At 38.4% G+C, this 15,575-nt stretch overlaps 1 long non-coding RNA gene across 1 annotated transcript in view; it reads left to right on the top strand.

Moving 5' to 3' along the window:
* The first annotated feature begins 2,054 nt into the window (after positions 1-2,054).
* LOC112545825 (uncharacterized) overlaps positions 2,055-15,575 on the top strand; it is a 29,533-nt gene continuing 16,012 nt past the window's right edge. The window contains exon 1 of the long non-coding RNA XR_003089372.3: positions 2,055-2,553. This is a non-coding gene — a long non-coding RNA (uncharacterized LOC112545825). The remainder of the gene's footprint in view (positions 2,554-15,575) is intronic.

Raw genomic sequence — 15,575 nt, 5'->3', positions numbered from 1 at the left:
CAAGAGCAGCTTACACTTATGTTTCCTGAAATAGATGTGATGAAAGAATTGTCTTGGGCTCAAATATCAAACTTGGGTAAATATCGGTGCATTGTCTATTCCTGAATAATCAAAGGGTGATAGTTTTGCTGCTACAAGAATTTTTTTTAATCTCTGCTTGCTACTCCCATGTGACTTTGATAAATCAAATACCATATTTCAGTCTACATCAGTGAACTTCTATAAATCAGCCTTATGCATTCCATAGTCTTGAAATAACCCAATAGATTTATCTAAAAATCCACTATTTGATACAAACTCCTGTAACAAATTAAAGCAAATAAGAAAAAAATCAACATCCAGGTTTGAGTGATAAATATGTGAAAAGCTGAAAAACAGCTTAGAATGACAACAGTAATGGAAAGCTAACTGGAATACAGCTGAAAAAGAAAGATAAAATGAGAAAAGAAAAATGATAAAAAATGTTTATATTTGTAAAATAGGAAGGATTGATGCACTTTTAGATAATTCTAGTGATACATTCAAGAACTGCAGTATAGTACAAGTCAAAATTCTTTCTGCATATAAGCTTCAGTTCTTCCAAGTTCTCTAGAAATATTGTTTGGTCTAAAATTATTTTAAAAGTTTATTTGTAAACATAACCATTTGTCAGACTACATTACTTTATAAAAAGTTGCAGGAAGTTACTGTCTTCTAGATATATTGGATTAGGTGTCATTATTAATTATTATTATTACTATTGTTAGACTCCATCTGACAGTCTGAACAAAAGTGGCTAAGTAATCAAATTCTATAAAACCCTTGTCATCACAGCCTGATGGATCATTCCTCAAAGGCAACAGACTTTCAGTGAATATGCCAGAGGGCAAAGAGTATACCATCGGTGTACAGGAGCAAAGAAGGTACAAGCCCTTTGGCTATTTCATTGAGAGGGGGAAAAAAATATCTGTTTTTTAGGAAGGCCCATGAACAGGCAAAATCTAACAACAAAACTGTTTTCAGTATTATAAAGACTGTGTGATTAGCTGTGAAATATTATACACGGACACACACTTATGTGCACAATATGTTTAGAATATCCAATTTTGCTGAGAATTACTTTTTTTCCCCTTCTGTATCTTGTCTGATTAATTTCTGTGGGAGGAGAGAGAACTGCATGGTTTCAGTTTGAGAGCTGTCTCTCTCATATTGGTTTGTTAGCTTCTCATTTCATTTCCTTGTCCAATATTACCAGGACTATTGATATGCATTAAATGAAAGGTTTTCATCGTCATCTAACTAAAGTCGACCATCAGGTGATGTGCATCAAATCTCATTAGTGTGTTGATTTCGTTCAACATCCTTTTGAAGGAATGCTTCATTACCATGCAAATAGAAATAGCACTTGTTTTCATACTGGCTAATTGCTACAGACTATCACATACAGACCCCTTAGAGTCAAATTCTTTCCTAATTTAAAACTTGTGCAATCCCATCCAAATCTGTCAGGTTATGCAACAGAATTCCACTATGCCCATCAGATGGGCAAGCCACCACATAACATCACATGGGAAGGTACCTTCCTTTTCATTCCGCAATAATTAGTAACTAAGAAACTGTACTGAATGCTAAAATCTCCCATACATGTATTATCATGTTTCCAACAGTGATTAATGTAAACACATAATGTACCAAGATATGCTACAGAAAGGGGGGAATGGGTTAGAGTTAGGATTACTAGCTTTATATTTAATATGCAGAAGTGGAAGCAAAGACACAATGAAATGGAGCCATTAGGTTGCACGTATAGATTTCAAGATAATCTGAATTGCAAGATCTATAGCTAAAGGCATATTCTATATTTGATTTTACTATATACACTACTGGAAGGTCTTCTGTAATAATCTCTCCAGCTAGCAAAACTTGTTTTTCTTCAGCTACCATCAACCAGCCCAGATGCCATCCATAATCTTTCTGATAATGTAAGTTGCTCTAACATCCCAGAACTCAGTTATTTTGAACAAATTTTGTTGAAAAATAGCCAACCAAAGCAGTCATCTGGTCTGGGATTCTTCACTGAAACAAAAGCTTTAATTCATCTAACATTGAAACTTTTTTTCCTGAATTTCTTTGTGGTCCTTTAGATTAGCTTGCAGAATTACTATTTGGTTTTGGAAAATCAGAACCACTATTTAAAAAACAAACAAACAAACAAAGACAGCACACTTAACTGAATTTATACCGGCTCTGCGACCAATTCATTGTTATGTTTAAGCTGAGCTATTTCATTTCCTTGAGGCCTTCTCCCCAGGGATCCTACTCCCCAAGCCATTTTCTCAGAGCTCTGCCTGTATTTTGAAAAGAAATCTGCTGGGACAAGAACTAAGAAAATGAAATACAAGACAGGAGCTCAGAAAGTGAGAGTATGCATAAGAGAATAAAGGAAGGAGAGTCGAATGGGATAAATAAAACAGTTGGATACAAGAAAGCAAGAAAGCACACGGCTGCAAGCTAAAAGAGAAATCTCATTGCCAACTCAGAAGAAACTCCTGAGGCTGATTACAAGATTCAAATGTAAGTAGTACTGCTCTTGCAATAAAAATGAGCATTTATTAAAATTTTAATATTCCAACACAATTTATTTCTCTACTTCACTATTCCCAATTCCCATACCAAATGTAATCTTCTTTTTACCTATTACCTATATCTGTGAGTTGCATTCATTTTTTTAAAAATTCCCCTAAAATAATATATGTTTATATAAAAGCATTGGAAAAGGCCCCTGAAACAAGTTGTTTACTTAATCATAAAAAATTGAAAGCCCTGATGACAACGGACTAGTCATTAATTTGTTATAAATCAATGTAAAAATACATGCCCAAATCTTAGTCCCACTGAAGTCAGTAACTGAACATCCATGTGGTTTCTTTTGAGAAGTCAACACTTTTAGGACAAAATTTCCAGTGAGCACACTAAATTTGAGCTTATTAAGTCACACAGCATGTTGGACTGAAAGACTATTCTAGTTCTAAATGTGTGCACGGATTATATCTGTTGCATCACCATTGACCAGAGTGAATTTGTGCCAGTTGCACTGATAAACATAGACATTAAATAGTGAATGGAATCTGTGACTTTGTCTAGTCCTCTCAGTTGATCTCAGACTCTTTCGTGTGACATTAAAGGATGTAATACATTTGCTGATTGGTCTCACAAAAAATCAAGAGGCAGTAGAAGTTATTTCTGGGCTGACTGAACATGAGCTCTCTTACAGCTGTCATAAGATAAATGGCCTTGCAGCCAAAATGTACAATAAAAAAATGGGTGATATGGCATAAACAAAGGGCATAGTAAAGCACAGGGCATGGTGGAAGACTTTTCATGATTCTCTTTATTCAAATATTTTTGCAGTTCCTCGCTATTCAGAGAATGATGGAGGGAGGGAGAATAGTTCAGGTCCTTTTGGCAGGTTGACCTTTCCACTAGATAAAGTGGCTTTGCAACTCAGAAGACCTATGGCAGATGGTCATGGGACATGCTCTTAGAGTTGGAATCAATCTAAAGCTGTTTGGATACCAGAACAATACAAATATTGACACAAATCTTTGCACAAATAATGATTTAATTGTATAAATAATAGTGTAACCTTATACACTTAGCATTTTATTTAACATATACTCATTTAACTACAGTGAACAATTCATTGTTACACTTAATTGGGCCAACTTTGTTTTCTAAGAGTTTTCTCTCCTAAGTCATATTCTTAGCAACTTTGTTAGGAATTCTACCAAGATATGAACTAGAAAAATAAAATACATCTCAGGAGGCTGACAGAAACAAAATACACACGTGAATAATGTCTGGAAAGTAAAATGTAATAAATAAAGCAGATGGAAGTGAAAAAGCACACTGCTCCAAGCTAAAAAGAAATTTTTTCAATCTCAAAACTAACTCTTGGGGCTGAAACAAAGGTTCAAACCAAACCATTACTTATTATTCTTTGTTCTTTGCAAAAGTTACAGAAATTGCATCTAATGCATAAACATTCACTAAAGGCCTTCATGTTATGTATGTGTCAATTGGGTTTCTTATATTGATGAATTTAAACACATAGAAATAGACAATGAGATGAAAAAGGAAAATGAAAAATGAAGTATATAAGTATGAAACTAGATTTTCATGGGAATGTGAAAGATGCCAGTTGAAAAGTGCTGGTGAGTAAGGGCCAGTTTCAGAGGGGAGTCCAAGAAATTCTAGAGGGAGCCTAGGTTGGTGAACCTTACATCTCCTTTCTGTTCCAAGACACAGCTTTGACTTAATGCCTTCTTCTGGTTATACTCACTGAAAGGGACAATTGGACAGGAATAAAGACCCTCTGGTGAACAGATTCCCATCTCTCAAATCACCTAATCCCCATCTTTTAACTTATTTATTTTTTGAAAAATAATAGAATTCCCACATTATCACAAAGTACAGCTAGTTATAAAATTCAGTTGCATAAATATACCATGTATGTATATGTGTGTGAGAGAGAGAGTGAGAGAGAGAGAGAGAATGATGACTAGGAAAGAAAGAGCAGGAGAAAAGGTCAGTTTGGATTGTATGAGCTAGTATAAGTGAGCTGATTGAAACTAGGAAGTACAGAAAATGTCAAGTGAATGAGCTTTTCTGAAGAATATTCCAAACAATTTTCTGTTGTGTTTCTGCCATTTCAGAAAAAAGAAGAGGAATAATGGGAGGCTGTTTTGTGAATTTTAGTTTAATTGTATTAGTTAGCAGCAGGGACAGAAAGTTAGTCCCTACCATAAGAAAAATACTTTGAATTAAAGCAGGGTCACTAAGAGAGAGGTCAGAAAAAGGAGCAGTTGTTCTGGGGCCCAGTGATTTGAAAGGGCCGGGTCTCTGAGCTGCTACTGTGGCAGCAGTGGAGGGTAGAGACTCGGGCTCTTTACATCGCTATCAGAGCTTGGCACAGCACTATCTGGGTGGCACTGAAGGCTAGATGGGGGAGGTATGGGATGCTCTGGGCAGTGCTGAGACCTGGCTGTTCCTAGCCCTGTCCCCTTCCATCTGAGGCCCTTCCCCTTTCAGGGGCCCAGAGCTGAGCCCTTGCCCCCATATTGCCAAAGGGCCCAGCAAAGTTTGTCACCAGCTCTGACGTAAGGAAAGGGAGATTGTGTGCATGTGCCATGCTTCGCAGAATCATTAGCAGTTCCTGAAACCAAGAACTAGATTTTGGCTGCCTGTGTAACAGCATCAGTAGGGAAGAGGGCATAGAAACCAAAGAAATAATGCAATAACTTGAAGTAGAACTCATCAAGTCTCCTGTCTTTCAATCCAAGAGTCTGTTTACTAAACCATGGAAACCAACCTAAAGCTTGAACCAAATGTAATCCTGTTAGGTTCAAAATAATTCAGTTTATTAAATGACTTCCATTTTTGTACTCTTCAGTGCTTCTCAGTTTCATCAAATACCAAAACAGCACAAGCAAGAGTAATCCCGTGTCATTTCTACTCCAGACTCATTATGTATGGAAATCTTTAAAGATAACCTGACCATGTAAGATTTAAAGACCAAAGATGTCTGGATAAATCTCTGACTGGTAGATGCTTATCCGAGCAAACTTCCATATCTAGTGAGGTTCATCCATCAATAATTACCAGACCCCTTTGGAAATGTTTTTCATTACAGTGTGGGATTATCCAGATAACTTAGATTAGTTTCAAACAAGATCTCCCTGAAATGACAAGCAGTTTTTTAAAACAAGCATGACTGAAAAGGAAAGCATTATCCTCCATAAACAATCTGAACATTCTAAATATGGGGTCTGACTACATTGCTTATACTTTCACATGTGATGTTCTGAAATCCAGAAAGGTAATTTCAAACAGAATGTCAAATCAAAGCCTTAGCTGAGAATCCTAAATGTCTGAGGTTGTAGGCCCAAAGTTTTTAAAAAAATGTGATATACATAGTACAACATCATGATGGTCATAGAATCATAGGACACTAGAACAGGAAGGGACCTCGAGAGGTCATTGACTCCAGTCCCCTGCCCTCACGGTAGGACCAAGCACCATCTAGATCTGGAACTACCTATGGCTCTTCTGAAGTTAATATGCATCTCCTTGCTCAGGTACCGATTCCGGCGCTGCAGCTGCAGTGCCAACTTTCCTGGCTCCTTTTTCAAGCATATTGCACCTTCGCTCTTTCCCTCTCCCACAGAGCCTCCTGAGTGTTATGAAACAGCTGATTGCAGTGAGAAGGAGGCGCAAGAAGGAAGAGGAGGCACTGATCGGGGGGGGATGCTGGTGGGCAAAATATACTGGAGACAGGAGAGGAGGCACCTGATGGGAACTCCTGACAAATTACTGTAGCTCTGTGGCAATGTACATTGGGAAATGGTTGCTTCGTCTCAGGCTGGCCGCACCTGATGTAGATTATCCTTTAGCTATGTCTAGACAGCAGTGCTGTTTTGGGATACTTCCGGCATCCCAAAATAGCTATTCCGCATCTTTTGAGCAAGCTCATTATTTCAAAATAGATTTCAAAATAACGGGCTCACTATTCTGATGTCCAAAGGGACCAAAGGGACTCGGACCACAGAACCCAGGTCTCTTTCTTCTTTTTCTCTGACTCTAAGCTACACATTGTTTAGACTGAAATTATATAGGTGCCTTTTGTGCATGGGAAAAGAGCATGTCCCGAAATTAGAATGCCAGAAGTAGGAAAAACTAGGATGACTGAATGAAAAGCATTTGAAAAATAAAATTGATTGAATACACTTGGTTTCCTGTTTAATTTCTATACATGTATCCAGAATTAAACTTTAATTTTCATTCCATTTTAATAGAGTGGTGTATTAATTTTGATATAATTAAGCCTGCCAAGAATATATCTTTGGAATAGCACAGGGAGCTTTTCCTTGGGTAGTTAACTGTGTGCTGCACATTTCTACCTGCTTCTAGCTGAGCACAATGGGGAAGAGTAAAGATAAATTATTATTGGAAGCCTATATGATGACAAGAGAGATTACAAATGCTATTAAAGATTTAGCGTTAGGAGGGTGATGATGGAATACCAGTCAAATTTTGGATTTTTTTAACTGCCTTAGGATATTAGTGCCCTACTATCATTATAATTATGAGTTGATCTCTGGAGAAGCAAACGAGTCTCTGAAGCTTGCCAATTTAACAGGTGTCATTCACTCTTTTTTCCTCTCTCTCAATGCAAGCCTTGAAATACCCCTAACGGGCATGAAATAGTGAGTGAGTCTGAAAGAAAAAAAAGGAAGCATCATGAGAACAAAAGAATCTCAGCATTGGGAAGTCAGTGGTTCTGGCTTCCGCAGAAGCTTACTGTATTGTTCAAAATGCAATATTTGCTTCTTGATTTCTCTCTGGGCACACTGAACAATTCCCAAGGTCTCAAAGAAACTGCAGCATTGAAAGAAGAAGGAGAAAGTCGCGGGGAGAGGGGGACCAATTTTTCAGGGCTTGTTCCCGACAGAAAAGTACAGAGAATTCAGTGATTTCACCAGACTTGTTAAGCAGTTCTACTACTTTACTAATCCAGCCAATGGGTTTACTTTGCTTTTCTCACCCCAGTTCAAAGGGGCGTGTTCTGAAATCCATCATGGAAACAGGCTTATGCAACCCTAGTTTAACATTGTGACAGAGGGTCAAGAGTGACTGGGACTGGATCCCTGTGGCAGGATAAAAGCATGCACAGATGAATGGAGGTAAGCATGACAGCAAACCAGGCCTTTGCAGGCTTCTTCTATTTAAGGTAACAGTTAAAGGGAAGCTTAGATTTCATTCTGTAAAACTTGACATCAATATTTGGGAGCCACTAATCTCTGGTAAAAGACTTAGGAGCACTTGAAAACATGAATAAGGAGTTATTTTGTATTACTTCTTAGAAGATTGTTTGTTTCATTGCCCAAACCAGATAGAAGAGACAAAATAACCATATGCCAATCTGAGTTATAGTAGTATGAAGCTGGAGAAATTACACTGATTTCAATTGACCGATTTCAAATTCTCAATATGAAAGCAAATGAAATTAAATGTAACAGCACTTGTAACTGCAATGGGTGCTACAGGTGTAAATTCCAGGGGAAAAACAATGGCTTTTGTTGCTTTTCTCATTTTGTTATGATCTCAGATTAGTCTGGAAGAAAGCAGAGGGGAAAGCCTTTTCATTCTGAGTGTGGAAATAAACTCAGCAACTACTTTAAAGTGTTGTTTTCTTAGAGACTTATTTGGTCTTATTAAATTTGGAACCAGTGAAGAAGGAGAATACAACAGCTGTTAGGATCCTAAAACAGAAATCAAACAGCCTCTTAAGAACTTTATTGTTTTCTTTTTGTTCTTAGGGATTTATTTTATTTTATTTTGTGGCAGTTTAAGAGCGAACATGGGGAAACATTTGCTTAGGAGCTTGGAAGCTGGGACCAAAAGGAAACAACAGAAGTTAAAATGTTAGTGTATTTCTTTTCTTGAAGTTACATCTTTATCTCTCTCTACATATAAAAAAGTTGTTCCTGCCAGGCCACGGAATGACATCATTGTTCTCTCACACTCTCAGGCTGCAAAAGCCACCAGAGAGAAGGGGATAGGCAAGCATAGCTAGCATGGGGTGCAGCCCACTAGCGTAATAAATCAGCCAAAAAGAAGGGTAGCCTTGGTGACACAAAGTTGGATTTTGAAAAAAAAAAATAGCTTGTGTCTACAGATTAACACAAACACATATTTTGGAGGAGTTGGGGTATGACAGAGAGAAGAGTGTGAGCTCTAGGAAGAGGAATTCTGGAACCTGATTACTTCTGTGGGGTATACTGGTATATATATTACCAGAGATATTCAGAATAGTGATAGAAATGTAGCTGTGTTAGTCTGGTGTAGCTGAAACAAAATACAGGACTATGTAGCACTTTAAAGACTAACAAGATGGTTTATTAGATGATGAACTTTCATGGGCCAGACCCACTTCCTCAGATCAAATAGTGGAAGAAAATAGTCACAACCATATATACCAAAGGATACAATTAAAAAAATGAACACATATGAAAAGGACAAATCACATTTCAGAACAAAAGGGGGATGCGGGAGGGGAGGAAGGTAAATGTCTGTGAGGTAAACAGACATTTACCTCCCCCGCCCCCCCCCCCCCCGCATGCCCCTTCTGTTCTGAAATGTGATTTGTCCTTTTCATATGTGTTCATTTTTTTAATTGTATCCTTTGGTATATATGGTTGTGACTATTTTCTTCCACTATTTGATCTGAGGAAGTGGGTCTGGCCCATGAAAGCTCATCATCTAATAAACCATCTTGTTAGTCTTTAAAGTGCTACATAGTCCTGTATTTTGTTTCAGATATATTCAATATAGCATGTTCTCTAAACCTGAGCAAGAGTTAGTCTGTCTTTCAATAGTTTATGTGAGATATAAAACCTAAGCTCTGACCCACTTACATCCGTAAAAAATCCATTATCAGTAATATAAGAAGAGGGGTACTAACAAAAGGGGAATTAAGGAAATTCCAGCCTGGACAACTGGGTACCTGGACAACACCGGTTCTTCAACTGTGGTTCATGACGACCAATGGCAGTCCACAAAGCACTGGCTGATCACCTGGGGCCAACCCCCCTCCTCATGATGTTCAGTCTAATTCAAGTCACTTGAAAGCCATGATATAATTTCCTGTTAATTTCCATGTAAACATTATGTTAGTTAACAAGGGAAGCTGTTCACCATTGTGAACAGGAGAGAAGTTAGTGGGAGGGGAGGTGGCTATGCATTTGAAAATGGGAAAGACCATGTTCACAAGACACTTCCTCCATTAAGATGGAGATCACAATCTGAACCCCTATTTTAAAGTACTACCAATCTCCTTCTGAAAGCTGTTGTGAATCTTCCCCATGCTCGTTAAAGAAAAGGTTGAAGTCAATGGAATGAAAATCTTCAAGGACCCTTCAGATACTGAGGGATGGATTCAGGAGTACCACCAATATCATTTTGTGCCATGTAAGGGGGGGAAAGAGGATGTCTTGACAGCATACCAGGGGTAGGGTGGGGCCAAGCTATGCATGATCTCCCACTAGCTCAAGCAAACCAAATTTATTTCAGCTTCAGAAGTTAGAGGCTCCTGGGCTCCAATTTATGCTAAATCTGGGTGAGCAAGGATCAGAGAGCTGGAACCAGCATCTTACAATTGCCATTGTCCACTGCAAGTGCCACTTGGGCATTGCAGAGAATCAGGGCCCAGGCTTGCTTACAGAAGGCAGTCCTTGGCACAGCTTTCAATGAAATTCACACCTACAACAACAAAACTAATTGGTACTAACTTAAGGTTTTTATTTTTTCCTGCAAAGCAACCTAAATTCAGCGGATAAATAGGATGAGTAAAGGAGGAAGGAACAAAGAAGTGCTTCTTGTTCGCCACTGAAAAATACGTTACATGTGAGACATATTCATGATTCTGAAAAGGAGAGGGAAAAAATGAAGATAAATTCTGCTAGTGTAAGAATATGCTATAGGTGAGAACCTTTTTGTTTTGGTCTATTAGCAGCTCTCACCCAGCAACTGTCACCCACAGATGTCAAGTATCAGAGGGGTGGCTGTGTTAGTTTGGATCTGCAAAAGTGACAAGGAGTCCTGTGGCACCTTATAGACTAACAGATGTATTGGAGCATAAGCTTTCGTGGGCAAAGACCCACTTCATCAGATTCATATAGCACAAACTGGGCAGCATCTGACGAAGTGGGTCTTTGCCCATGAAAGGTTATGCTCCAAAACACCTTTTAGTCTTTAAGGTGCTACAGGACTCTTTGTCGCTCTCACCCACAGAGTAACTAATGTCAATGAGACAATTGAAACTGAATTTGGTCCCCAAAGGTGGGATTATACCTTCTGGAAATACCTATAGAAGAGGGCACATGGGCTAGAAAATCTTGTGAGGCTCCCCATACAGTTTTTCCTGAATCATTCCATCTTGGAGCAGACCTGACCCTCAACCTTTACTGCATCTAGCACAAACTGGGCAGCCATTATGTAATCCTCAGTGATCTAGGTGATATGTGGGATATCCTGTGTCTCTATTCTGCATCTGGGACTCTTCCCAATTCTAATTCCACAGCATTGTAAAGGTTTGCTACTGTCCTGGAGACATTCTCTCTCTTCGGAGTTTTCCCAACTATAGATGTGAAAGAGGAAGTCTCTCAGATGAGGGAAAAGCAAAATCCTCCCCCCTGCAAGTAGTACTGGCCAGATTATCTATCCCCATGTGTTTAAACCACCCCAAACTTCAGGAACATCAACAAATAATACAGACCTTTTGTTCACAAAAAAACTCATTATTTAACAAAGTTTCAGTTTGCAGACTGCAGAGCAGAGCCTTCCAGCATGCTCAGAATCACTAAACCATCACATAACTCTGACAGATTGTGCTGAGAAGAAACTGGCTTGGGAGTGTTTCTGGTTTCACTGATTCAGTCATTTGTTGTCAATAGCTGAAAAAATGAATTATTTAACTTCCTTCAGGGCAGAGGTGAGTAACTCATAGCTGAGATGTCCATTTTACCATTAGAAAAAAAAAGAAAAAGAAAACATTTCAGTGGTAAACAGCTGCTGCAGTTATCACTGAGCTCACTTTTAAGCACTGTAACATGGCTGTAACAAATCAAAGCTGAAAATTTGAGTGGTCCCTGGCAGCTTGTTCCATTCTGTGTTTCTTTCATTTTTCTTTGTCAGTTTCACACTGTGGATTGGTGCCAAACTGACCAAAAGTGCCCCAAGCAGCTGGTGTTCAGGTCAGAAAATACATGGTAAAGTTTGACTTAAGAAAATCAGTTGTAACACACAAAACACCTGAAATTTATGGGACAAGGGAGTACTTGAGAATAGCAAATCCCTATAATTTATAGAGCTACTGGGCTTTATTCTTCTCTCATGTGCTCTAGTTTTACATCTAATTACTTATATGTCCTCCAATCTCATAGTATCTGCATCCCTCACATTTTAAAATATATTCATCCTTTACAGAGGCCTAGAGAGATTAAGTGACTTTACCAAATGGCAGTAGGGAAGTGAATACAGACATTCCAAATCTCAGTTTAGCATGCTAACTGCTAGATCAGCCTTTCTCTCTAGACTCCTGATTTACATCAGGGTGAAAGAATTGGACCCAAGTTTAAATCTATGACTGAGAAAGAAACTCTTTAGAAAAAAAACCAGTTTCTCTTATGCAGAAGTTTGAGGGGTAGGATCTGCACAATCCTGTGGTTAATCAGTTCTAATTGCATTGAGATCTATCAATTTAAGAATTCTTAGGGAAGCTAAGAATTTTGGAAAGAAAACAGAGAACAACTTTTTAAAAGACTATGCACAATACATAAAATTTAAATAAGATCCAAGGAACATATTTCTTGACTCTGTCTTAAATATTTTCGTATTAGGACTAAGTCCATCATTGTTAACATGATGCATACTGGTGAGCTGACTCAGTAGAAAAAAACCTCAGAAATAATCATTGAACAAGGGTTTTCTTCAGCAATAATCTTTGTAACCAGAAAACAACACATAAGCTCAAAAAAAAAATCCCTTTTCCCTTCCCCAAGATCCAGATCAGCTCTGTGAGCCTTCCTTTCTTCCTCTAGGCAATCTCCCATATATATTCCTCCCCTAATCACCTGTGCAAGAGGAGCTGGGAACTGAGTGAGATTAACCTTTCGTTCAGCACAGACCAGTTCGGGCACTCAGCCTACCACACTTGTCTAGTTGTCCTGCCTTTGCAATACAGACTTATCTCTTCCAACCCAAGATTTATTTACACCACATGGAAATTTTCATAAGTAGCTTTTGTTTTTAGTTTTTCTTTCTGTGACACACAGGGAATGCAAATCTTCTGCTTTGTGTTACTAGCGACATTTATAGCTCTATTTTCTCAAGACCCCATCCAGCATTTCCTCCATATGTAACCTCTCTTTTCCTTCTTCTTTTTCTATGATATGAGACAAATGGTGCTCAAGCACCAGCATTTTTGCTGGGAGGACTAACATGTATTCATAGTCTCAGTGGGCCCTATCCTACCTCCAAAGGCTCATTGGTTTGAAAGCACTAAGAAATATATACTAATGGTCTGATCCAGCTCCAAAACAAGTCTGCAAAATTTGGCACAGACTTCAATGGGACTTGAATCAGAATTGTAGTCATTGGAAAGACTCACAATGAATTCAAAGTGTTGAACTGGATCCTAAAATAGGCTGGGGTTCATTTTCCCAGAAGTATGGAGGAAAATGTATTTAACTATCACCATTCTCCATGAAACTAATAATAGAACACAGACCCCAGAACAATATTATTAACCATTTGGGGACATTTCTATAGAATTAATAGGGACAGAATCAGTAGGGCTTAAAAGTTCTGTGGCAATTATGCCACAAACTTATAGAATTCAATGGAATCTAAACTCCTTTCTCTAGGTTTGTTGACCTTCGCTTTAGATTCTATGGCAGGGATACAAGTATTAATTAAATTCCATAGACAATAAAGGTTTTCAATCTCTCATAAATTCTACATAGCTTTTCCACAAAGAAATAAGACCTAAGTTCAACAGAGCTTGATTTTTCACAGAACTGAGCCCAGACACCTCCTATTGGCTGCAGTGGGGGCTAAAGGTGTTTTGAGTACTTTTGAAGATCAGGTTCTATAGCTTTATAAAACCAGTGCATCAGCAATGTATAAGTAGACGACAAAGTGTTGCTTCCCAAGCAGCTGTTTGTTCCATATTGAACAGTGTACTGCAGTGCTTAAAGGAGTTAGACCATTCCCACTAACTTTTTAAATGGGAAGGTCAATAACACACTCTGTTGATTGGGATGAAGGAAAAAGAAATGCTGAATGATTATAGAATTCTGGTATTATGTGCAGTGTTATTATGGCAAGATGCCCAGGGCTCATAAAAGATAAATGAGGTTTGAAGGGGGGGCTGAGGAGGGAGGGTGTTGTTAAATTTAATAGAAGTTCTTTTTTTTTTTACTGGCAGGGGAATGCAAAAGACATCAAAGCAGTTTTCCTATAAATCTATATGAAAATGAATTTCAGAGGCAACTTTTCTGCTTTTATTACTAAAGTTCTTTCAGAAGCTGAAAGGGAGCATAATTCAGTGTCTTTCAAATTGCTTTGGAAAAATATAATAAATCCAATATATATATGAGAAAATTTATGAGCTTTTGAAAAAAAAATTGTATGGACTAAACATATACAAGTCCTGGATCTTTTTTTAGTATATTAAAATGGTTCCTAAAAAATTCCTTCACAGCTCTGTCCATGCATATTTCACTCTGAGACACATTAATTTCTGCACTATGATACTGACGGCATGATATAGTATAGTCTAAAGCTACTATCACCTTTGTAGAAGGAACAGGACGCTTTGTGACTAGAGAGCAAGGTTGAGACACTAAGTGTTCTATTCTTGGCCCCGCCAGCTATTAAATCACTAGCCAAGGAACTTGACTTCTCTGTGCCTCAGTTTACCAATCTCTAGCACAGTTATAATACTAAATACTGGTGGTAAAGAGGTACAATTTAACATGGTGAGTTTAGCCTCAGCGTAAATGGAGACATAACTCTGTCCCAGACTTCATTTCAGACCTTGTCCTGATTCCCTAGTTCCTTAAACCTTGTGAAGTCACTGAAACATGATTGTATAATACAACTTAGGGGTAGCAAGAACACCTGCTTTTCTCTTATGTAAATAAACTCCAAAGCACTCTTCTTTCTTAATGTATCATCCTCATACATTTCACAACACCACCCCCCTCATTGCTCCATTCTTCACCTTGCCCCACAAATATATGTGGTTCCCCCCACATTCCAAATAATGTTTGAAATTCCCTCCCAATTCCATTCAGCTAATCCAGCACTCTCTTTTCATTCAATTCCCTCAGATGAATGACGGGAATTGAGTCAGTAATATAAAAATGGATTAGATAGTGACATTACAGTCTAACACAAAGCAAGGAGCAGTGTGCTGCCCCACAGGAGTCCAGGAGACACAATCTCTTTTCTGGTTTCTCCACTGCTCTGGGGAAGGACTACGCTGGAACACGCCTGCCTAGGCACACCATCAGGTACATGAGGGAAAAAGAAGGCAGAGTCAAGGCCTTCCTCCTCTCTCCGTTCCCGCCCATCTGCATGAGGAGATATCACTATACCTCACTGGGTAACATCTAAACATGCCAGATTTCAGCTAAACTGCTGAGAAATAGCATAGGCTCACCTTAGCCTAGTAGTTATTCTATCATTAGCTATTCCAAGCCAATAACAAAAGTAATGTGTAATTCACTAAAGAAAACTGGGTACATCTAATAATTTCTCACCCTAGATTTTATTTCAGATAGAATCCTTCTCAGGCTAGTTATCTTTTTAGCCTGAGTCCAGAAGCTTTTTAGCCTGGGCCCACCCCTTTCAATTACACTCATTTTGTTTCCAGGTGTTTCCAAGTATCTCTTTAGGGTAGGGAAGCAGAGGTGAAGCAAGCTGAAGACCATCATTATTTTTCTCCCCCGCCTTATCTAGAATTTCCATAA

Source organism: Pelodiscus sinensis, chromosome 5, assembly GCF_052426305.1.
Source record: "Pelodiscus sinensis isolate ZL-2025 chromosome 5, ASM5242630v1, whole genome shotgun sequence".
Lineage (NCBI taxonomy): Eukaryota > Metazoa > Chordata > Testudines > Trionychidae > Pelodiscus > Pelodiscus sinensis.
This window is presented reverse-complemented; position numbering and strand designations above follow the sequence as displayed.